The 24,555-nt window shown below is 39.5% G+C and overlaps 1 protein-coding gene and 1 long non-coding RNA gene across 11 annotated transcripts in view; one reads left to right on the top strand and one right to left on the bottom strand.

Moving 5' to 3' along the window:
• Positions 1–24,555, top strand: part of SLC39A10 (solute carrier family 39 member 10) — a 75,427-nt gene that overhangs the window by 15,636 nt on the left and 35,236 nt on the right. The gene's annotated exons all lie outside the window — the stretch shown is intronic.
• Positions 1–24,555, bottom strand: part of LOC108445299 — a 51,326-nt gene extending 26,771 nt beyond the window's left edge. For 9 of the 10 annotated variants that reach the window (XR_001860110.1, XR_001860112.1, XR_001860108.1 and 6 more), the window contains exons 1-2: positions 24,480–24,555; positions 264–512 (exon numbers count right to left, since the gene is read on the bottom strand). This is a non-coding gene — a long non-coding RNA (uncharacterized LOC108445299). The remainder of the gene's footprint in view (positions 1–263; positions 513–24,479) is intronic. The other variant, XR_001860111.1, reaches the window with a different exon arrangement.

Raw genomic sequence — 24,555 nt, 5'->3', positions numbered from 1 at the left:
TGTGGCCATCACTTGTTGTTTGCTGTCTGGAAAACACATCTATATGCTATATTATGTCAATTTTTATGTTTAAACAGTCTACATAAAATTCTCACCTAACAATGGTCATGAGCTGCAGAGTTCCATGCTAAGATTAGCACATCTCATAGCTGAAGAGTTACTCAGATTTTGTTTGGGCCCATCTCAATAAAGTCCATGCTAACAGAAATTTTCCACCTTTTTTCTGCTGCCACTCCCCCAGAGCATTTACAGTGTTTGCTTACCTTGGGTCTCAGGAGGGAAGCAGTCTTTCCAGCCCAGCTGCTGTGTTAGCCTTTAATCAGGTGTTGGGAGGAGCCAAAGTTAAAACTTTTACTTTCTTCCTAGATTGATGACTTCCTGGCTTTCCTTCATTCTTTGTTTCTTGCTTAAAAGCCCAAATGTATGCTTTTGGATCCACTGAAAGGTACAGGGGGCTTTGGAGGCCCATGCAGCAAAGACTAAGGACACTTCAGCAGGCTTCAACTTAGGAACTAAAGAGAACAGCAAATGCTAATCAGGAGACTGCTGTCATCAAAATTTTTCTAGTCTGTAGTGGTGAAAGTCTAAAACATCTAAACTGATCAATAGCTTTAAAAAGCTGACAGACTCTCTTTCTTTGAAGCTTTTCCCAAAACGGTCCTTTCCAAAAGCACAGGATAACTTTGGAAACTGAAGACACACTTGCTTCAAGCTTCCTAGAGCTCCATCCAGTCTGCAGCAGAGCTAGTACTTATTCTATCTTTCCGTTTTGGACATGCTAGAAGGAGATTGAGAGCCTAAAGAAGTTGCATTTCTGCAGAACTGTCAGCAAAATTTTCTGTGATCCAACAGGGCACTTCTACTGCCTCTGAACCTGCCTCTCTGGGACTATGACGCTGATTTAGCTGCAGCTGTTTTATCATGACAGGCAAGACCTTCCTACTGACAGATATTTGGGTTTAATATAAGAAAGGACATACACCATGAAATAAAGATGATAATCATAAACTTGGGGAAACAGCTGGGGGGGATAATAAAAGGTTTCTAATTGAGTGGAAGAAAATGTCTTTTCCACTGGAAGATATTTTCACTTTTTACCAGAAATTACCTATCTCTTCCCAGTCTTTAACCAGAGTAGCCACAACTAAAATCCACTGCCTGCACCATGCTCTCTGTCCCCTACATCCAGTCACAACCAAAGGCAATGAGGAGCAGCTACTACGACCAGTCCTACAGAGTCACATTTGCCCAGCTACTCTGCCTTCAGCCCCAGTACTGCCCTCAGGATCTCTGCGCTGTGTTCCAGCATACAATATAGATAAGGCAGCAAATCCTCACTGCCTCATCTTAAAGGGGAGGCTTTTCCGATTTAGGATCATTGATTGCTTTGTCCTAAATATATCTTTCCCTGGTCCCTTTTTTCCTGACTCAGAAGTTGAAACATTGTCAGGAACACATTCCTTCAGAAAAGGATAAGATACGGTAATTTGCGGTGCCACTAAATGTAGGGACCTCCATAAACTTCTCATGAATGCAAGCAGTTTGAAGGAATGCTTTTTAATTCAGCTGATTAAAGAGCATGAAAACAGATAGATAATGCTTAAACTGTTTGTATACATGGGTGTAGATTTTAAAGATGGAAGAGAGCCTAAAAAATTCTTAAACTGTACAAGTATTTTAACTAGACTTTACAAACTGCTTTCACTTTGGACTTGGGCCCGGAGTAACCATATTATGATTTCTTGTCATTAAACTATGGCTCTGATGGTTTAATTCTTCCATGAATGACTAACACTTTACCAAAAACTTTATTTAAGCACAGAAGAATGGATGACCTTCAAACAAATCACTTTTCAGTACCTGAGAACCCGGCTAGGAACAGTGCAGGAAGCAGGTGGACCTGCACATTGTACCATGAACACCATCCCTTCCTTTCATCCTGCCCCTCATGCCATCCTCAGGCCCTCTCTGATTGGTGTCACTGCAGGGAAGGATCTCCAGCTTATTCTTTGTGAGAACAAAGGGCTTCACTACGTGTTTGCCAACCAGTTTACTTTTTGCAGCCTTTCAAAGTGGTTCACCAGGTGGTGCTTTTATTGCCAAAAGGGAGGGTAAGCTCAGCTCTTGGGTTCCTGTTGACTTCCAGACTCACTGGGAACTGGATGCTGGATGCCCTCAGAGTTCTGAGTAAAGCAAAAAGATGCATCCTTGGTTACTAAATGTTTGTTATCTACCCTTTAGCTGCTCATTGGTAAAACAGGTAAGTGGCCATAATAGGTAAATGATTGGGGGGAATTTTTTTTATGCTTGGGGAGAATGCCGAACAGGAAAACAAACATTTCCACATTTATGTGAGTTGTTTCCTTGCTCACAAAAGCCTAGGTTTCAAATACACTGTTAGCACAGAGTTTTGATATCCATGTTGCTGCTTTCTGAATAGGAGTGAAATGGGCTTTGCAAGACAGTGGGGAAATACATGTCTGGTCTGGAGAGGGAGGCAAATACATTGGAAGTAACATCCACACAATTCAGAAAATGCATTTCTCCAAACCATCGACAACCTTGCACATTGGCAGCTTCTCTGTCAAAATATTAACTGTTACAGGGCCAGCTACTGACTGCCAGTCAGCTCACACCAGCGAGCTGCGGGGTGAGAGGAGGTGGATCTGGCATCCTCCTCTCCTTGAGAATCTGCTGAAGCCCCAGATTTCAGTGTGGTGCTGCTCCTGCTGGGCCTCAGCACTTTGCTTTGACTCCTCTGTATGCAATGAGTTCCTCAGTTACCTTCCTTCAATGCTAATTAGCCAAATTCATACGCAATGCTGCTGAATGAGGCAGCTCCAGGTATAGGCTCTGTGGAGATGACTTTGCCCTCAGAAAATAGTCCAGAGTTTAATCAGACTGTGTGAGTGAGTTAAAGCACTGTGTGCCTTTATGTAGCCATTGATAGTGACCTTGGTGGGAGACTGTCCTAACAGCTTGGGATCTTACTCAACCTGACTTCTTCACCTGGTGGGCATCCACACGAAAAAATAGGGAGCACTCACAATTTTGTGATCCTTCAACACCAGACCTGGTTGTGAAATGCAGAGGGCAGCAAAAGCTGCACTTGATAATAAGTATATTAACTATTAAATGCATGCCCTGCAGCATGATGCTCTTTCCAATAAAGCAGGCGGCAACAAAACCAGATTGTAACTGATAGGGAGTGTTCAACAGCCCTAACTGGATTTTGGCAGGATGAACATCACAAACAGTAACATGCCCCCTCTTGCAAGAAAAAAACAAAACAAAAAAAACAAAAGACATTAAATTGTTAATGCCCCTATATAATCAGAGCTTTGATCTTGATTCTAAGAAAAGGAACCTCAAGCCAGTAGTTGAAATCCCTACAGTAGGCACAGGCATTGGTTTAATAATGGTACAGAATAAGCTTCATGATGCTGTCTGCTGCTAGCTCTCCCACTCTGCTTGGCCTATGCCTACCTACTTAAGCTACAAAATCCAAGAGGCTATTTGATTTTTACTGATCACCAAAGACCCTTAGGGTCTTTTTAATGCATTCCAAAAACAGATGATAACCCTCCATTCTCCAAGAAAGGATGTTCCATGGCAGATCCTAGCCATCACTCCCCTTGCTTCCTAAGCAAATCTGCAGTGCTTATGACATTTGCTTTGTATTAACTTCCTTAATGGATAGCTCTGTTTGGAGTTCTTATTCTTTCAGTGACACGTTACGTGTCAAATCCTAAATGTTCAAATCTTACCTTTATGGAAACAAATTAATTCTCTTGCTGCTTCTTGTGTGAGAATGTGTGGAAACTGGAGATTCTCTGACCACCCTCCAGACAGTTAAGAAATGGCTTCCAGGACTGTACTTTTAGGGTATGTGGGGTTCTGTTAAACAGCCTTTACAGAACCCAGCTGGTAAACACAAGGTGAGTTGCAAGGGCAACTGAGAGACAGCAATGAAGGGAAAGATTCAACAAGTCAAGGCATTGAAATGACTGGGATTAAAGCAAAAGTTAAGTACTGTGTGTCTTCAGAATTCAGGCTTTAATTAACAGCTTTGCTTTTTGCTGTAAAGGATTCCTTGCACAGCTCCTGTTTTTCTTCCTGGGCATTTTGAAATACATTTGTATCTCGAGTCTGCTTTGTGGTATATTTCAAAAAAAGGGTTGTATCAAGGGAGAGCTAAAAAAGTATAAAATTAGGCCACTGCTTATGCTCATTATGTAAGAGGCAATTTGGGTATTTCTTTGCTAGAATCCACCCTCATTACATAGTGATGTTTTCCCAAATTCCTTTGGCCGTTTTAGGTGTATCTTTAAGAGAAGATGTGTCTATTTTTACTTCCCCTGCACTCACATCTGTTTCTTTCTTATCAGCAAATATCTATTCATTGGTCCTATCTAACTCTTTTACATTTATCTGCATTAAAATGTGTGTCACTCATTTACTCAGGGTTTGTACATAAATTAAAGTCTCCTGTATCTCCTATAGCAGTTATTCTTTCTGCTTTTTGCATCACCTAAAACTAAAATTACATTTGTTTATAGCAGACACATGAATTTGTATCCCTTAACTGTTTCTTAGTTCAATCAGTCAATTTTTGCAATTAGATTGTGTCTGAAGTCCCGTGAGTTTGACAGAGTATTTGTATTCAGAATATTCTGTTTCCGAACTTGATGGGGATGGGGGTTTTTTGTTTGTTCTTTGCCCAAGAAATAAAAGGTTTCTGACTCTTTTCTAAGAACTTTGAGAATTATTTAGATAGAAAACTCACAGGTCTACAAGCTTGGACTGTCTTAGCCTTACCTGTAATAAAAGTCCAGCATCTAGAAGACATTTCATATTTAAATAGGAATTTTTAGTAAGCTACTTGTTGTTTTCTGTCCTAGAAATCTCCTTGAGAGATAATCTTTGAGCAGTTCTGCTAAGTGCTCTGTAATAATAATGGTTTTTTACTTCTCGGAGTACTAAAATATTCTCCATGTAGGTACATTCACATTGGTTTTTCACATAATTTAAAAATCTTTCCACACATAATATAATTTCTTGCAATAACATAAGATGTTCATGGCAAAACATTATATTATACAGAGAATGCACTAGTGCAAAAATGAAAGGTAACCTTGGTCATCTAAATCAGGTCTTGAAAATTAATGCTGATCTGTAATCTTTGCCCAGGAGAAATGTAATAAGTCTTCACAAACAGTTGCATCAGATTTCTAGAATTTTATCTAAGTAAGTATGTAACTCTACCCCAGCTGGATGATTAAACATTTAGCATACTTGCCATAAATATGGGTTTGTAATGGGGAGCATTTAATTTGTTTCAGTTACCTGTACAAATAATTCTAATCTGCAGATCAGTTGCCCTGGTTTGAATAATGTGCATATTTAACACAGCAAAATGCATGTGTCTAAACTTGGCTTGCAGTGTTGAAGCAACTTATTTAGACAGACAGATATTTGATGGATATTTAGTATCTCAGATATGTTTATCATACTAATTCTAGTACATTTATCATATTAACTCTATTTAGTTACATGTGCAGTTTCTCCAGCAGATACACAAAGAATATTAGTATCACATCTAAGCAAACCACCTGTAATTAGTTCCTGTCAAAACTGACGTAAAAGCAACAGGAAAGAAGTTAACTCTCTTAGTTCTTTGATAGTCGGTGTTCTATTGTCTGATGCAAGAAAAAAAAAAGGAAATAATTTACTACTACTACTATAATCATATTTTTGTAGAAATTGCCTCACAATTACATAACCATGTCCTTTGCACACTTTGGTGCCCTTTGTTTGTAAATCATCTCAGGGGAATCCACTAAGCCACTACTGGCAGTCAGAGGCAGGGGTTTTACGCAGTTTTCACGACAAGCTTTTTCCCCAAAGTGCCCTGTTTCATGGTCAGTTCCTGGTAGCAGTGTCATGTAAACATCCTCCACGTGTTTTAGACCTCCTTCTCTATAAAGTGTTGTCCCAGTAGTCTTCTGTGGCATTGCTGTGGATGGAGAGGCTTAGGGAATGCTTTACATTTATTAGAGTAAAATCTCTGTAGTCTCTTTTCCCTCCCTGTGAAGACAGAGTCCAGCCATCTCCAGGACAGGCAGTAAGTATAGTTTGATATTTCATTTCTTTCTGTTAACCTTGCTGAGCAGACAGTATGTTACCAGACAATGAAATGGTGAAACATAAAATTCTACAGAATTCTGAAGAAAGCTGCAGATGCAGAACAAGTATTTGAGTTTGCTTCAAAATCCTTAACTCTAAGGATGTAGGTGTAAACCCAAGGATCAAAAAAATTGCTTACTTTATTAAATCAGGAGATAAAAGAAATCAATTCGCTTGTCCTGTCCCACAGATTGTGAAAAATCAGGGAGAGAAGAGAAAAGTAATCCTTCAGTTTGTAAAGAGAAGCAACAAACATGGAAACACAGTCTCATACTTTTAAATCTGTTGTGGGCATAAAATACTTTTCCAGGAAATTGGTTCATGGAGTGGAAAACATGCTATCAGATGTAATAATGATATATGAGACCATCTCTTGTATTAATTCAAAAGTGCTGTAAGTATTGCAACATCTTCAGTTGGGAGGGTTGGGTGCTAAAGCTCTAAGCAGAGCTTTCTGAGGTGGAGTGAAAGCCTGTTGCACACTAAATGCACTCAGCAGCTGGATGAACAGCACTGGCTGGCTACCAGTATGTGCCATTTACTTTGTAAACAGGGAGCTCGACAAGTAAAGACCTGCTGGATGACTGGAAAAAAAAAAAGAGTAGGCATGTATGGAATTAGAGAAGAATATAGCTGGATCAGGTATATTCTGTGTGAGCAGTAATGAATGAGAGAAATATGCTGTCAGTGTGTTCATCACCAGCCTTTAATGACATACCATGATTACTTTCCCATTCATGTATAGAGTGTTAATGGCATGTGCTCAGAAGCAGCTCCAAAAGAAACAACTAAGATACATCACTTCCTCTTGAACTATTCTTTAGGGTTGGTTTAGACATTACACAGATTAACAGTAATGTGAAAGTGGTAGAGCAGAAGGTTACAATGTCATCCAAATAGATTCACCAAACACCTGCATTAAAAAAGCTTATCATAAATTTCTTACATTCTGATCAGGCAAGGAATGTTTTTAAGTGTACATAAAAGAGATTCTTAGTTTTCTTTTTTTCCTTTTTTTTTTTTTTTTTTTTTTTTGGTGTTAGATTAAGAAATGTGTCATATAATTAAAAATTTTATTTGCCAGTGATGGATCATCTGTAGCTAAAATCATGCAAGTGTTAGGGCTGCCACCTCAAGTTGGATACCAAATCTAGGGATGGCAAGATCATAGTGTTCCCCAAAAACAAATTTTGGAGGGAAAGGGTTCAGGGAGCAGAAGTGATAGTCTTCACAAATGCACTTCTACAAAATGCTGCAGTGTTTGATTTCATGTAGGGTCTGATCTTGGATAAACTGCAGGTAAACTGAGTTATGCAATTAAATCAGACTGGCAGATTGCATATGGATATGAAGTATCAGGTTGCGCGACAAGCTGTGTGAAAAAAGCATCAGACTGGGTCTTGAATTGCTTGAAAAGAAAGGGTGTTTTACAGCAGGTTAAAACTTTAGTTAGGCTTCTGGAGCACCATTAGCATAATCTGATTACTGTCTAGGCAGGTGATGGTTGCTCCTGGATAGGCCTAAAGGAAATGAATGCTTTGAAAGCATAAAGCAGTGCTCAGTGGGAGGCAGGAGGAATTCTGAACTTATTTGGGATTAAATGAATATTACAAATGATCCTGATAAATTTTAAGGAGTGTCTTGCCTGTTCAGATTTCTTCTTAAGGTTTCAAATACTGCTTAACCTTTCACTCTATCAAATTTGTTCTTACATCCATTGCCCTTATGATTTCTTACCTGGTCCAAAAGATATATTTGGGGGAGCTGTGGGGATGTGGTGTTGGAGGGGGGAGGCGTGTCAGGTTGGTTGGTTTGGGTTTTTTTAGTATTTCTGTTTATTATCTTCACTCACATCATTTGGTATATTCTCATAATGCTCTCTAACTAATTCTATTAAGCTCCCATTCCAACGCTAATATCTCATTCCAGGTGTTAAAGAAGTACTGGCCATTAAATTCTTTCAAAGTAAAGGCATGAGTTGTACTCCTTCCTTCTAAAGGAAATTATGATTTACTGGCAAAGAGCCGGGGTGAAAGTGACTGTCAAAAATTCTATATTGTGTTTCCAGCTGTGCATCTCTCCTGGTGCATAACTTACTGGGATTTTCTTGTGCTTCAATTTCAAGCTCCAAGCTTAGCCATTGCCATGTTTGTCTTAATTCTTGCTAGCATAGTTTAATTATTTGAATCAATTTACATGTCTTGTTCTTCAGACCAGTAGAAATTATATTGCTAATTAATTGTGTCTAACTGAAACACTAAGTGGGCTTTTAGGTCCATACAGGAAAACTATAAAAAATCAAAGACAGTAATTTTTTTGAATACCAGATCTATTAAATGGCTTCTAAGTTCTGCATTTCTTATCACTGGTTTTAAGTCACTTTTAGTCCCTCTGCACAGGGTTTGAGTAGCACCTGGAATGACATTCCAGTTGTCATTCCAAGTGCCATTCTTTTTTTCATGTCATCATTTATAACACAGTTAATGTTAAATTGAAATGTCAAGTTAATGTTCAGAACATGATCCTTTAGACACCATTGAAAGAGAGCACTAGAAGAATATTTTTCCTTTATGTTCTTGTTTTCCATTCTGTTTTCCATTCTGTTTTCCATTCTGTTTTCCATTCTGTTTTCCATTCTGTTTTCCATTCTGATTAGGGTGAAAAGACAACATCTCTGAGGTTTTATGCAGGTTGAAGGGCCTGTCTTCTCAAAGCTATGACTTTGCAAGGACATCCCTTGCTATGTCACACAATAAATGTGACACATATAGGGAACATCAACTTCCTGCGTGTAAGCTGCAGTAGGATATCGCAGATTTCCAGGTAAAAGCCAATCATGCATGAAAACCCTCATGCAATTTCATGTGTCTGCAATAACTGCACATGAGAAGGAGCTCTGAAGGCTTTCACTGAGAATGGGACCAATATGCCAAAGCATTCATTCCCTCAAAAAAGGTTCTATCTAGGACCTGAAGATTCCTGGAAAGCATAAAAGTATCATTGGCCAGATCATCTCACAGCAGTAGATATTCCAGGGGATCCCCATGTATGTCTCACTTGAATTTTAAGACTCTTAGAGAGTTTGCCATTGCTGAGGTAATTCCCTACTGCTAAAGCAACTTCTTAGACTTTTTCCCAGAGATGTAACAGTAAGAGAAATCTAGATCTGGAATCTTAATCTACTCAGAGCCTGAATGTTGGGAAGAAGGGCTTATGAATGACAAATAGTTAGAACTGCTTTGCAAGAGCTTCAGGGACAGTATTACACAGTCTGGAAATTGCTGGAACTGAAGATAAAAAGGATTTCTCATAACCCATGTCCCTTCAAAAATTGGTTAAGTATGTCAGACGAGATACTTTAATGTTCCCAAACACTTCCTTTCAGGCATTCTTCCAGGCCAGCAATGCCTTTTGAATTTTCCCTAAAATACTATTTCAACACATCGACCATCCACTTTGCAAAGGGGAAGGTGGGAGCAGAAAGCTTTTTGACACTGCCAATTCCTTTAGGCACCTGACTCAAGTGACACTTGTATACTGCAGATTAGTTTCCATTTCCCATTTCAGGTCAAACCTTTTATTTTCTTCTATTAAAGCACTGAACATATAATTATGAGTGTTTTCCACCTCTTTAATTTTGCCTGAAACTGATTCTGACCCTTTGATGTTAATTACCCTGAGATGATCTCGAACTACATTTTAAAACCCGCTGTGAAGCAGACCTGTGCTGTACATCTTAATTGTATTTTTCAGTTTGAGGACTCCTGCTGTCCAGTCTTCAGATATATTTGAACTGCATCCTGAAATTCAGGTTTGTAGTTAACACACACCCACTCACACCTCCCATCCCCACTAAGCCTTTCTCTAGAGCAGTATCTCCAATTAATCAGAACCCAATTCTAGTTCAGATGTGGAGTAGCTGGTAGAGTTATCCCTTCAATCCTCTCAGGAGACAATTAAGGGCAAGGCAGTGCATCTGCTCAGGAACATTAGTTGTTCACTTTGTGCCTTTCTTTTATTCTGACTTTTAAATGTGTACCCATCAATATAAACAAATGGGTCTCAAAAGAGCAATTAGATTAGCAGAATTTCAAAACTCAGGGCTTTGTATGACTGTATCTCTCTTGTCTTGGCCAAGAAAAATCATTACTATAATTCCAACTGGATAAAGGATGCTTACCACCTCCTCAACAATTTGTTCACTGTTACCTCTATAGGTATGCATTCCCATACCCTTCTCCGATTTCTTATCACTGGTTGCTGCCTCTGAGGAAAACAGCAAGAGGCAGGACTAAGGGGAGAGTTAAATTAGCCCACTTTCACGCTTCACCTCCAATAAATCTGCACCTGAATAAAAGTCTTCAGTAGCCAGAAGGGATAACAGAAGAAAAACTATAGCTCAAGAGAAGCAAATCTCTGGCTGACTCCTCAGATGAAGGACTTTGCAGGTATTCCCTGCAATGCTGTTGTAAGTCCATTCCCTCTTACTGTAGCCCTAATACTACTCAATCCATATAGCTTCGGCATAATTATTGGCTTAACCTTAAAGCATCCTCTCTCTTAGAAAAGAAGAAAGCACCTTGCCTCTGTACAGATGAGGTGTCAGCTCTCCACAGTGAAGCACTGCTCCTGTTACTGCAAGGAGAAACCTCATGCAGATAGTGGAATTAAGCTGGTCTAAAAATACATCCAGCATCTTCTCTTTAACAGAGAATGACAGATCACTGCTGGGATTAAAAAGGCAGCTTTACTGCCTAAAAGGGTCTTTATTGTTCCTGTATTTCACTCTGTGTCCAAAAATTCACCTGGAAAACTCTTAAGCTTAGAGTTGATTGTATGAATAAATGTCCTGAATAAGGAAATAGAAGAAAATATCATCATTAATTTAATCTAACATGAGGAATCCTAAAACAAACCAGTTACTCCCACAACAGATATCACACTCTGGAAAGAACACGATAATTTATGCTTGACAATACAAAGCACAATGCATGTATTTTTCAGATTTATACCAGGTAAATCATGAGGCTGTCATTTATTTTTAACTTATTGATCATTATAATCATCTGGTAAACCCCCAACCTTCTAATATAAAACAACCTGATCATAAGAGAAGTGTCAATCATTGGAGACAGAGTCTATGGACAGGCTGAGTGCTGTGTACCTAAACAGGTTTGGCTGAGCTAACTGCACTCTGAACATATCTTTCCTGGCTTCAGCTACAAAACCATCCTCAGGGCACAGCTAGTTTTCTATTCCCACTGTGCTGCCCTAATCTAGTAAACCTCCACCTCTGACCTCCATAAATACTTTATTTTATTAATTACAAGATGCTTGCTTCATTATTCTGCAAGACCACTTACCCTGATTCCATCTCTGCATTAAATGTTTTTAGATTTGGGCATATCTATGAAAATAGATATAGACTAGATAGATAGATATAGAGAGAGATATGTGAACATATGATATATGTATGATTGTATCATGTGAACATGAGTAAAAGAAAGTAAAGCAAAGAGGCAATGCAGCAAGGCATTTCTTCTGTACATAATTTCTGGAATAGCTATGCTGCACACTTTTCTGCAACTGCTTCTGGCAGTTGGGAGCAATCAACACAAACACCTTGCTGCATACAACAAAACCAAAAATCTTCTGTGATGGCTTAAAGAAACCAAAATCTGAAACAATTTTCATGAAGGAGTGAGAAGGAAGGGAAGCTTTCTTCCTGTGCAAAGATTTCTATGTGAAAGAAAGGAAGCCATGACTCTTAACAATAGCTAAGCATTACTGCTTCATTGTAGATGTTAGGCTTATCTTTTCTATTTTTCTCTGACATTTTCATCCAAAAAAATCTCTCTTGAAATTGAACATTGAGAAACAAAACTAATGTTGAAGTTTATTTCAGAGCTGACTGAAGTGAGCATATTGATTTTTGCAGATTTTGTATCAGCTTCTTGGTATACTCCATTTCTCATTCAGCCATGTAATATTTGGGATAATATTTCTCTGCATACTAGAGGGTCCCAAATGTTGCTATCAAATAGAGAAGTAAACACCGTCATCTTGGTCCATACTGAATTCAGTGTGTATGAAGCATTTCTTTAAAAAAGCAGATTTGTTATGTTGTTATGGTGGTTGTTATGGTCTCACATACCTGGCAGAAATCAAGTGTTGCTTTGGTTGTTTTGTTGGTTCTTTTTCATGTGTATTCAGTGTACCTACAGAAATGACATAGCTTTCAAAATGCCTGGATTCTAGCATCTAGGATTTTTCTGGAAATGGCAGAATTTGCTAAATATCTACCTGCTTGGTAGTCTCAGAGCTGAAAACATTCACCATCGCCCTTCCCCTACCCCAGCACTCACACACACACGCTTGATGTCATGTTCTACATTCCATAACCAATTTGGTGTCACAACCACATTTTTCAGTAATGAGTGTGACATGCAAAGGACATGATTCAGCAAGACTAAAGCATGTGCCTCAGTAGTGGCACATTTACATTCCTATTGATTTGAAAGGGGCTACTAAGCAACTGAGTGAGGTAAATACTTGCCTGCGTAAAGCCAGCAAAATGCTTGAAACGCTTGAATTAGAGCCTGATAAAGGGTAAGTACCATGCTCCTTTATATACTTGTTTTATCATCGTTTTCAGGGAAAAAATTAAACCCAGTGGACTTCCTTTGGGTTCATTAGGTGACTACTGAAAATGATTGTTTCAGGGTAATAGAAACCTTTAGAAATTTTTTTTCCACGTTCTCTTGGAACTTAACCAGCCACGAGCACAATGGGGGGCGGAGGGAGGAAAGTCTTACATCCCATTGTCTCCACAGGACTCCCTGTTCCCTACTGAACACCAGAGTCAATTTTTCCGAACAGCTTTGTCTTTCTGCCAAAGATAATGTCCAAGTTTGGAGTGTATGGGTAAAGATGAAAACTGTGTCACTCACGTATGGCTTGCTTGCTTTTCAGGTGTTTCAGTAATCATTCCTTCCCTGTAGTTTGTGGATGCTTTGCAGTACTTAAGACTAAACTGTACTAAATCCTAGCTTCGAACCTCTCAACAAAGTAGTACAGCTATAGGTATCAAAATGCTGTACATCACTTTTTATGTACTTTCTTTTAAAAATCGGTATGGAAATAAGTTCTCTAAAAAAACTTCATCTGTCAGCTTTATTTTTTTGTGGGAGGCTTCTGGTGTGTGGTTTTGCTCCTCCTAGAATGTGATAAAGTGAAACTAAAGGAAAAAAAATTTCTGCCTCCTTTCTGAACTTAAGAACATGATTTTTCCGAAAACAGAAGAGAGTTCAAGACCATAAAAATATTATTGCTAAATTTTGATCCCCTGAAAATAAGGTCAGGCTAAAGCAAACAAAATCCATTGAGGAGAAGTTGTCTTTATTAAGGCATTAACTTCAGTGGTGCTGTGAAAGTCTGCTCCAGGGGAGGTTCACTATGCAAATGTCAAATGGGAAAGTGTTCTGAAGCTGTTGCTTGCTGCATGGTTATTGAAGGATAAAACTTAATTCTTGGAAAATTATCCCTCACCAGTATCTCAGGACCAAAAATATATAGTATGTCCTCTGTGTCACCAGGGCATGGCTGGCTGAGACAGACCCTATGTGACAGCAGTCAGTGGTGAGAGACCTCAAGGGCCTGCAGTGAGAAGACTGACTAGGCAGTGAGGAGAAATATTTACCTGAAGTCTTGTATTTGAGCCCTTATCAGCAACAGATTTTTCTCATTCATTCCTCTGTACCCATCACTATTCAGTTACAATTGCACCTTGGCAAGCGCTGCCACAGAGGAACCATCTGCACTGGTTTAGGTACTGGGTTTCCTGTCCTTCAAAAAAACCTTCCAACAACCTTGCACTTGGCCTTGCTGAGCCTCTTGAACTTCACATGGGCCAAGCTCTCCAGCCTGTCCAGGTCCCTCTGGATGGCATCCCTTCCCTCCAATGTGTCAAGCGCACCACACAGCTCGGTGTCGTCGGCAAATTTGCTGACAGTGCACTCAATCCCACTGTCCATGTCACCGATGTTAAAAAGTGCCAATCCCAACATCAACCCCTGAGGAACATCACTCATCACTGGTCTCACCTGGACATTGAGCTGTTGACTGAGTGTGATCATCTAACCAATCCATTATCCACCAAGATCCATCTGCCAAATCCATGTCTTCCCACTTTAGAGACAAGGATGTCGTGAGGGGTAGTGTCAAGTGCTTTGCACAGCTCCAGGCAGATGATGTCAGCTGCTCTTCTCCTACGCATCAACAACTGTAACCCCATTGTAGTAGGCCACCCCACTTGTCAGGCATGACTTGCTCTTAGTGAGGCCATGCCCTCAGGCTGTCATCACTCTCCTCCTTATTTTCTGTATGCCTTTGCATAGTTTCCAGGAAAATCTGCTCCACAATCTTGCCAGGCATTCAGGTGAGACTGACTGACCTGTAGGTTATGTTCTTTTGAAGAATACACTGTCAGAAAAGGACATGGAAATACTGTCCCCAGAACAAACAGACCTGCTGTCCCGGTTTTCTACAACTGGAAACCAGAATGTCTCTTTGGGACCTCTACCCAGGTGAGATCCTACATTTAAGTCATGTTAGGAAAAAGGTCAGTTCCTCTTGCAGATTCTTGAAAATATGAACTGCCTTATAAAGACTGAATCATCTCATAGTTAGTGGTAGTACAAGGTTGATTGTTGGACTGGATGATCTCAAAGGCCTCCTCCAACCTTGATGATTCTATGATTCTATAATCTCTGAAAAGCTTTCTGTGAAGACACAACTGTTACAGAGCAATGACTAGACAGAGGTGTTTGGGCAATTCCATCTGCCTCTGCCAAATTCTTGAAGTCCTGTTCTTTCCTCCTCACTCAGCTTTCTCAGGGATTGCTGATCGAGTTATATTAGAATGAAGACTGACTCTGCCCTCAGGAGATCACTGATTTCTGAAATTAATGCAGTTTCTGTACTGTTTTGCACTACAAAACAAGTGGCATTAAAAAATGGAAAGCGTTGCAGTTATATTGATCCACCCCACCCTCCCCTAAAAAAATCACTTTTTTCTATATTTTAGATTACAATTAAACTACCAGCAATAACCTCTGAAAAATTGTCTATTGCTCCTTGGCTGTTCACAGTAACTGAGGCTTGTACACTGCAAACCTCTCAGTGCTCAACAGTCAAAGGTTTTGTGCAGCAATTTGAAGTGTCCTCTTGTGAAAACAGCAGTTCTGGTTTTATAACTAGAGCACAACCATAATATTTGTTTTACTAGCTCAAGGTTCAATTTCAATACAATAATAAATAACAAAACCCTCTTCAAACAGCTCCTTAAAATTACAGTAGTTCAAAAAAGAAACTGCATAGATAGCAACTCTTCCTGTTTAGGGAAATGACTAAAGGCCATGCAGTTTCTCACTACTGTAAATGAGGAAGAGGAGAAAGAGAGAAATGACAAGAATCAGACACTGCTGTCCTGAATGATGGAGCTGACGCTCAGCATCGTGTAAGTGGCCTGATCTGCTCTGTAATGTGTGCATGCTGCTCTCAAGAATGGGGTGCCTGCAGGACTTTCAGGCGCTGGCAGTCCATTTTCTGATTCTCTGTTTTTAGAAGCTGCATAGCCACTCTATTTTTTGTCTAATTAGTAATAGCTGTGATACTGTTAATATCTTCTGAGATAATGGGGCCAAAATTTGTATACTTCCCTGAGGGAAAGAAGAGTAGATTACCTTAAAACCAAAGCCCCTTGGAAAAACAGGAACAAATTCTTGTCATTTTTACGCTATGAATTTGACACATCCTGTAACATAAATAATGTCAACCCAGAATCACACTGTCCAAACTAAGTACTTTCCTGTTATCTGAGATAAACTTAAGTTAAGCTCTGTGAGCTGGTTTTGGGTTGAGAATTTCCTAGAATCTGGCAACAAGCCAGCCCAACCCAGGTATATGTGAGCTGGAAAGCCCCAAGCAGTCTCTTTTCAAGTACCTGGCTTAACTAAAATATTCTCATTTCAAGCTTCCTTGCAAATCATTAGTAAGTATTGACTTTAGTTTTAGCTTCTGTTTATCTTCAAGAAGCAATGTCTTGAAGCCCCAGTGTACCATTTCCTTCTTTCCATTGTGCGTATTGATTTGCCAAAGGATATTATGTTGTGCTTTGGAGACTTATTCTCAGAATTTTAGTAAACTGGAAATCTGACAGATTATAGGCTTTCAAACTTCAGATTGCACTTGCAATTAATCCAGTGGATTTCTCTCATATATCTAACAATTAATAGAAAACTAATTTGAAAATGTAAATGAAATTATGTTTACCCAGCTACGAGGATTTATACTAAACTGCCTGCAAAAAATAAAGAAAGGTGATTCTCTGAAGTAAATACTGCTCAGAGTAAGGTTATGACTCCATGAACTGTTTTAAGGTACTGGGTGTAGGTAACTACATAAGTGGCCTGACAGCCGAAAGCTACCGTGAGACTGCTTTCAGTGAGAGCCACCACCCACTCACCTTAATGGATGAACAGGGTGAAGCACCTTCATTGGTAATTTTTTTTTTCTTCTGAGAAATAACTAAGAAACCTCAGCAGGAGAGAAAAACTCTTCAGAAATCATACAGATACACTCTTCATACATTTAAAGAAAACCACCTGTTGGAAGGAGTTCCATGAGCAGACAGTTGTTCAGAGATTGGCACCATGATTAAAATGAAAAAATAAGTATCAGTTCACTCACAAGTCCTTTAATTTTGCCCCTATCTGTCCAAAAGGCAGTAGTATTTGGGGTTTTTATTAATTAGTTTATAGTGTTGAATTACGTCACTGCATGCTTGTGGTGCATTTTGGTACACATTCAACAATGTAATCTGTCATAAAGAACAAACTGCATTTGCTGTTTAACATTTTATTTTAAGTATTCTTGGGATGCTCTGCTTAACCAAGAAAAGGCATGAACTCGTGTTTTTCTTGGAGAAGTGCACAATAATTTCATTAGAGGTACTACAAAAGATCATTAAGAGTTTCCCCTTCGCGTATACGGGAATGATTTTTTATTTATATTTATGAAGAGAGAAATACAAGGCAAGGTTATCTGAGAGGAGTGGAAAGACACTAAAAGTGTGAGTGAAATCAAGCATTTTCAAATGTAACTTTTTCTTTTTTTTTTTTTTCTTTTCAATTTCAGTGTTGACAAAACTGGCATTGAGCTTGTCTCAGAGTGATTTTCTTCCCTTGAGCTTGTGAGTTCATTTTCTTGGATGACATATCCATGGATGGACAGACTGGATGTCAGTCCAACATCTCAGCAAAGTTAGTCCAACCCAAACATTGCAGAAATGCTTTATTTTCTCTGCTTGCTTACTGGCATTCCCACCCTAGAGTCCCCTCAGAGCTCTCAATGCTCTAATACATGGCAAATCCATCACCTGATGTGTCAGCAAAGACACATGACCACATCCCCTCTGTCACGAGCAGTCTCCTTAGTCCCATGCCTGAGAAAACGCTTCAAAACTTCTCTTCCTTTCTAACCAATAATGGGAAGTATTCATCACTGTAATACTCTATCCTGCTGCTGCTGTTGCTTGCTCTCAGAGGAGTTACTATGGGTTTACAGAAAGAGGTATCAAGTGAGGTTTCTAAGTCATGCAGATCAGAAATAGTTATGTAACAGGCCTCTCCATTTCTCTTCCCAGTTCTACTGTGCAACATCCTCATGGCCTGTCTCTCCCTGTAATTCCACGGATACTCATCTCTGGATTTTACATTTCTTATCATTTAGACCACATTTAAGTGTCTCTATGATTCATATTTTTGTATATCAGCTAAAGTTTATTCCCTTCTTCATAGCTCTTTATGCTTAAATTCACACTCCTCCTTGTGTCATTAAAACCAAAAATTAGCATCCAACTGTGCAAAGGATTCTGGGGCAGCAACACGGAAAATAAAGCTGCAACACCTAATAGTACTGTCAAATGGTTGTACTTAAAGATTTGGAAATTGGGGTGTTTCCTAATGTCATTCACGCTTTTCCTGGTGTCTCCTTATTTATTTTCTCTAGAAATCATGAAATACAGGTGTAAAAATGACAGACATAAATTATGGGGGAAAAGAATCCAACTTTAAGTGCATACCAGCATTTCAAAGCAAAGGTCATGTAGTCTCCATGGTGCCCTGAAGGCCAGCATCCTACTGCTCCCTTCAATTCCCAGTTATGAATTAGCAGGCATGGAAGGATAAACAGAGCTGACCTTAAGCTAATTCTTCCCCTAAACTGTGGGCCAGCCTGTGATAATTTTGATTTTGAGAGCCTTTCTCTTGATTTTAGATTTTGTTACTGGTACAGCTTATTAAAAGAAAAGCAAACAAAACACCCATTTCATAATTTGCTTTATTTCTGCAAACAATACCTTTGTTTTCCCTACCAGTGCATGTTCTTGTCACACATGTTCTCTGTAGGTGTCTCTGAGGTTTTGGATCTGTGCTGAAGATGGGATGAGGCTGTATGACATCCTTGCCCATTCATTCAAGCTCATATTGGCTTCCCTTTCCACTGCCAAAGTTTCACAGATGAGCAATGGCCCCAAGGTATTCAAAACAGGTAGACAGCAGCTTAAGGATGTCTTGCTGCAGGAGTTCAAAATTTGTCATTTACACTCCCAAATGTAACAGAGGTGAAATGGGGCACTTCACCCCAGCTGCCTAGTAAAATCCAGCTTTAGAAGAGCCATGCTTCCATTACTCAGCTAAGTCTAGGTCATATATAAAAAATGCCAATTCACCAAATTAGTGGTTACAATTTCACAGGGACTGACAAAAAAAGATGCTGACCTTTGTTTTCTTATTTTAAGCTGCTCATTGATTCCTTCAAATAATGTCAGGGACAGTCTCATTACATTTTTTCCATTCTGTTTGAGAAGAGGGTGTAAAACAAATTCCTCAGTTTATAAAGAGATTACATGAAAGTCAATATTTTCTCTTCGGTCAGGTGGGTCAGTTTTGGAATCAGTCGTTTGCTTTTATAAGCGAAAGCCTTTAGAGGAATTTCCACCCCACCCAGCCAGCTAGTACAGCTTTGTTTAATGTTTCGAACCCTGCCTGGCTCCAGCAGATAATATCCATATTTATTGACACAGAGCTCTTCTGTGAATATGACCATAAGTTCTTTGTGCTCTGCAATCTCGCCCCGCTCATGTGCTGCAGGAAGCAGCTGACTGGCCTTTCCCTCCCACCACATCCTTTGGTATGAAGATGATATCTCTGCAACCACTGCCTACAGAAAAGATGCCACAAGCAAACAGGTGTTTTCAGCAGGCAGGAAGGAAGGGAGAAAAATAAATAAACCTGAGTCTGCAAGAGAGCAAGAAGGCTGTGACACACTTTCTAGTATCTTCCACGCTGAATTTTATCCCGGACCTGCAACCAGCAAATCCTGCCTGTCTCAGATCCAATGAAAAGGCTCTTGACTGCTTTACAGAGCAGGACTGGATAGTTATGTTTAAAACAAATAATAACAAAACAAAGGGAGAGTCATTTAACAAAGTAAAGTTTGCCAGCAAGTTTTCCTGTGGATAAGTATACCAGTATTTGCTAGCTTTGCAAAACTAGCCAAAGGTCATACTGGCTTTTTCCCAAATTGCAGACAAACCTTTGAGTGCCCCAAAGACTTCAGCTGCTGCTGCAGCATCACACCCTTCTGCTTATGTCCTTTAATGTTTACGTAACCTTAAGCCTAGGGCCAATGAAAAAGGGGTTATATTTTTTCTAAAAATGTCAGCCCATGTTTAAAAACAAAACAAAAAAGCCCAGCCCTTCCGCACCAAAGGCCAATCCAAAAACTTCTAAAACTAAGATCTTTAAAACCTGTATCTTGTTTTAGCATGTTAAAAATAAATAAATAAAAAATTCCTAGATTTCTGTTTGAACTGACTTCCCGTTGGTACTTACACTAGTACCGTATTTAAAATTATGCAGTCTCATCGACTTTGACACGTTTGCTTCAAAACCTATACAAATGCTCATACATGTTTAGATACTGTCCAAACAGAGGAGTATCTACATGTTGTAAGAGAAGAATGGTAAGAATGGTTTGCAAAAACAAAACTAAAAAGCTCAGATGTATTTCCCTTTTTTTCCCCATCTTATGACTAAAGTAACTTTCAAATTATACTTACTAGTTCATGCAAAACTAGCCAGATCTACTTTGATTTACCATTGGAATTCACATAGTTGAAACCAATTAGAGCTAATTAAAGCAACCTGCCAAGCAAAGGCTTAAAGGAGAGCACCCAGTTTGGCAGGAAGGTGAAAAAAGCACATATACTCTCTACTAAAAGTACCATCTTTATACACGGCCGTGGAGTTAAATAAACTTGGGCTTTAAATTCACGGCAAACAAACCAAGTAGTCCTGAGGCAGTGAAATCCCCCAGAGGACATCACTGCCTATTTCCAAGCACAGCTTTAATCACAGAATCACCACCTGCTTGTTTAAGTTTCCCCTGATGCTTAAACACTTCCCTTCCGTCCTTGCCACAAGCAAAGTCTCTGCTGCTTCAGCACCAATCAGTGCCTAGGGATGAGCACACCTCAAACTGCCAAGCAGTGAAAGTACAAGTAAATCTGTACAACACAACTAACCAGGGATGGTTGTACAAAAAATACATCAGTAAATTCAGAGAAGAGACAACTGTCAACAGGTCATATTTGAGACACAGAGTAGGAAATTATGATTTCTATATGATTCCCTGATATTTCACTGCAGAGCTCTTGTCAATGTACTTCTGAGCGAGCCTCCTGTAGCAAAGCTCTTCCACTCCTGAGGAACTGGGTAAAATCCTTCTGCTTGGCAAGTCTGCATTGACAACAGCTGTGCCCTGTCAGCCATTCTCTCCTCAAGGTTAATTCTGCCACTGAATTTCTCTAGCAAACTGAGTAATACTTGTTGGTCATTGTCACATAAGAAATGGCATTTCTGACTTTGTTTCAGTCTCCCAGAACGAATGAAAGGCAGGGACAGAAACCAGAAAAAATGTTTTAAAGAGAAGAAAAGAAAATATGTGTGCAACATGTGCCACAAAGCCAACTATGTTGGCATTCAAACTGCTTTGAGTTCTGATTAAATCTTGGGTGAGATGATTTAAAATAAAAGGAGGAAGTTGATGTTCCAAGCCATTACCTTGGCTTTTTCATGAGACATCAATATTTCAAAAGTAAGAAAATTAAGTTGGGTTCTTCAACCAAAAAAAAGCTGAATTTGCCAGAGGGGTAAAAAACTTCATTTTGGCAACAAGTAGTGACATTTCCCCCCACTTATATAACAAGATTTGTGTACACCTTCAACTACCAGCTTTCTAAATTAATTTCTCCTGGTTAAAATATTTTTCACTATTATTGTTCCAGTTCTGCAACGAATACTCACAAGACTCCTACTCCTGTTTATATTCAGAGGCACTATCAGGATATGAGAACTGTGTGCAGAATTACAAATTGAGTGGCTTTGGGTTTTGGTTGGGGGTTTTTTTCCATAGTTTGTCTAAACAAACTACTTCTTTTGTATACATATATATGTCAACCTTCTACCCCCTCACCTGCAACTGGGCTGTTGTAAGGGGAGACAGGAAATGAGTGTGTGAGATCTGTCAAACTCCCTCAGATCTCCCACATCTGTCTCCTCCCTAGGCCTGCATCTCAGAGCTGAAGGTCTCAGGGCACTGGGAAGGGGCTGTAGCATTGAACTGGAGCTGGAGGTGCACTGCAAGACAGGACCCCATCTTGTGACAAGTCCCCAGAAGCTACAATCTGCTTTTGCAGCATGATGTCCCAAGTCTTTCTATATTACTTGAGATACATATATACACATTCCCTTCCTGCAGCCCAACATACGAGCGTGTACTGTGTGGTGTTAGTTACTCAGTAAGGAAGTGCCCTGTGAGAGGAGAGGGAAAAAAACCAAACCAGTTCTGTTCTAAAAGTATGGTAACATATCATTCTTCCTGAAGCTTGAAAAGTCAGTCTGGCTTTGTTGCATACATTTGTGTTTTCTCAAGCTCTCAGCACTCTTGCAGTGCTAGCTGCCCTGCTCTGCTGCTCCAGCTTCCCTGCAGCACAGAAAGTTGCTCCACGGGCTTTACAGGGAAACACATTCCTCAGCTTTTCTTCATGGTAAATGCCTGATCTAATAATTTTTGGTTTGGGTTTCTGAACTCGTGTTATAGAAAGTCCTATTTTCTCTTCTTCAAATACTCATGTGCACGCAGTTCTTGCACAAAAAGGTATGGTTGAAACTACTGAGAAGCCTAAATGCAAGCTACAATGTACAACTACAGGGAAAACATTCTAGATATAAGCAGGGTTTTCAATTTATTGCAAGAAAGCCAGGAGCATACAGACTGGGAAGTTCTAGCCTAACTCAAACTACAAATGAGACTCATTTGTTAGCAGGAAATGTTGGCAGAGTGCTGGCAGGCCTGCTAATGGCCCCTTCCGGATTTGAAGTGAACAGATACATGTTAGAGTGGCTAACAGCTGGAGGGGAGGGGAACCCACTAACAGAGACCTATTTATCGGTACACCTTAGCTGGGTGAGTTTCTGGAAAGTCATTGTGTAGCATCAGTATGCCATTTTATTATGAGTTTTTGCTTTTTTTTAAGGAGATTTTACACAATTTGAATTTCACTCAGAAAAGCTAACAAACCCCATATGTTCTATTTATTACTGAGTACAATTTCCTCTGAATAAACTCTGATGAAAAGAGAAAACTTAATTTTTTAATTTTTTTTTTCACTCAGTGGATCTATTCCTAGAGCAAACAGCAATAGGAATCAGTCATGTCTAGTGATCAACAGTGCTATTGGGGTAGATGTCTAACAACCAATGTCATAATCAGATCTGTATTTTATTTGCTGTGCAAAATTTTTGAGATCGAAGGGACCTACTTCAAGGTAAAAATCCTTCAAATCAATGTACAAATGGCCTGGCACAACAGTTTGGTATATGACCTCATAATCACTTTATAACAGTCCCTAAAACTTGATGTAAGCTAGTGACTTTGGGCTACTATGGTTTGTATTCTAGTGATGGATTTGGTAAGACATATGGAAAAAAATGAGGGAGGGATTATGTTATTTTTTTTCCACAAAAATAAATACTAAAGAGAGAAAAATATGTTGGAGGAGATACGAAATTAGAAATTCTATCACTGAGACATGAAAATGGGAAAATAAAAGAATAATTGGAAAACTTCAGAAAGATTCAGCATCACATACCAAAAAATTGGTGTAGTGTAACACACGCAGCTGATGTGGTCTTAAGTCGTGAAGTGTTTGAGAGGTCTACATGTCTTTGTCTGTTTGCTACAGTATCTGCATCATCATGAACACTGATCATATCTAGAAAAGTTAACTCTAGTTTTCTTTTGCACCGTGACTTCAATTAAATGCTTACGTGGTTTTTGGACTCTTACAGATAACTTTTGTTTGGTTGCTAAAGCAACAAGTAATCCTTTACATGTCACCAAGCAAATAATCACGTAACTTTGGGAGGCTTTTGGGGTGGATAACCATGGGGTATGGCTTGGACTTCAGACAGGACTAGGACAGGACAGGACTGCGGCTCTGCCAGGCCATGCTTACGGTAGTAGTGGTGTGAATCATCCGTTTTAACAAAGGAGCATTTCCAGAAACAATTAGGTTCGTTCAATTCAGCAATGTAAGAGTCTAAACGAAAAATTTGTGCCTCCTTAACAAATAAAGGGAAGGTCGGTTTGCTTCTAGATGCATTCTAGATACATAGCAGGCTTCTGCTAGATTGAAGCCTGCTATGGAAACACCAGCTATTTTTGGAGGAAAATGTCATGAAAATTGTATGCAAATTTCTCCAAGAGAAAAATGAAACAGTCTAAAACTTATCTGAAGCATTCCTATAACTGCACTTCAGCCTTTGAATGTGCTTCCTATCAATAACCATTACAAAACATGCTGGTCCATTTTAAAATATGATTTGTTGTGAAAGACTCCACTATATTGTAGCTTTTACGTTATAAACCAAAATGTCCTCTGATCCTCGGCGTTGAGCTAGCGAGGGTTTTGATTTACACAAGGTTTGGTTTGGGGGCTTTATTTAGCGCTGTAGTTGTTGTCTAGGAATGAAGTGTGTCGTGACGAGGGGCTCCACCTCGGGAGACGTTTATCGCCGGAACAGGGTTTGGTGCCACGAGCAAGCCTGACAGGAGTTTCTGGAGTTAAATAAACGGGCGTTAATGCGCATCCCGGCCTCGAAACGTACCTCGATAGGAAGGTACGAAATGCCCCGTTGTTGCTGACGGACCCTCTCGCCAGGCGGCTGCAGAGGCGGCAGCTCA

The sequence above is a fragment of the Corvus brachyrhynchos genome, unplaced genomic scaffold (genome assembly GCF_000691975.1).
Source record: "Corvus brachyrhynchos isolate BGI_N302 unplaced genomic scaffold, ASM69197v1 scaffold370, whole genome shotgun sequence".
NCBI lineage: Eukaryota > Metazoa > Chordata > Aves > Passeriformes > Corvidae > Corvus > Corvus brachyrhynchos.
This window is presented reverse-complemented; position numbering and strand designations above follow the sequence as displayed.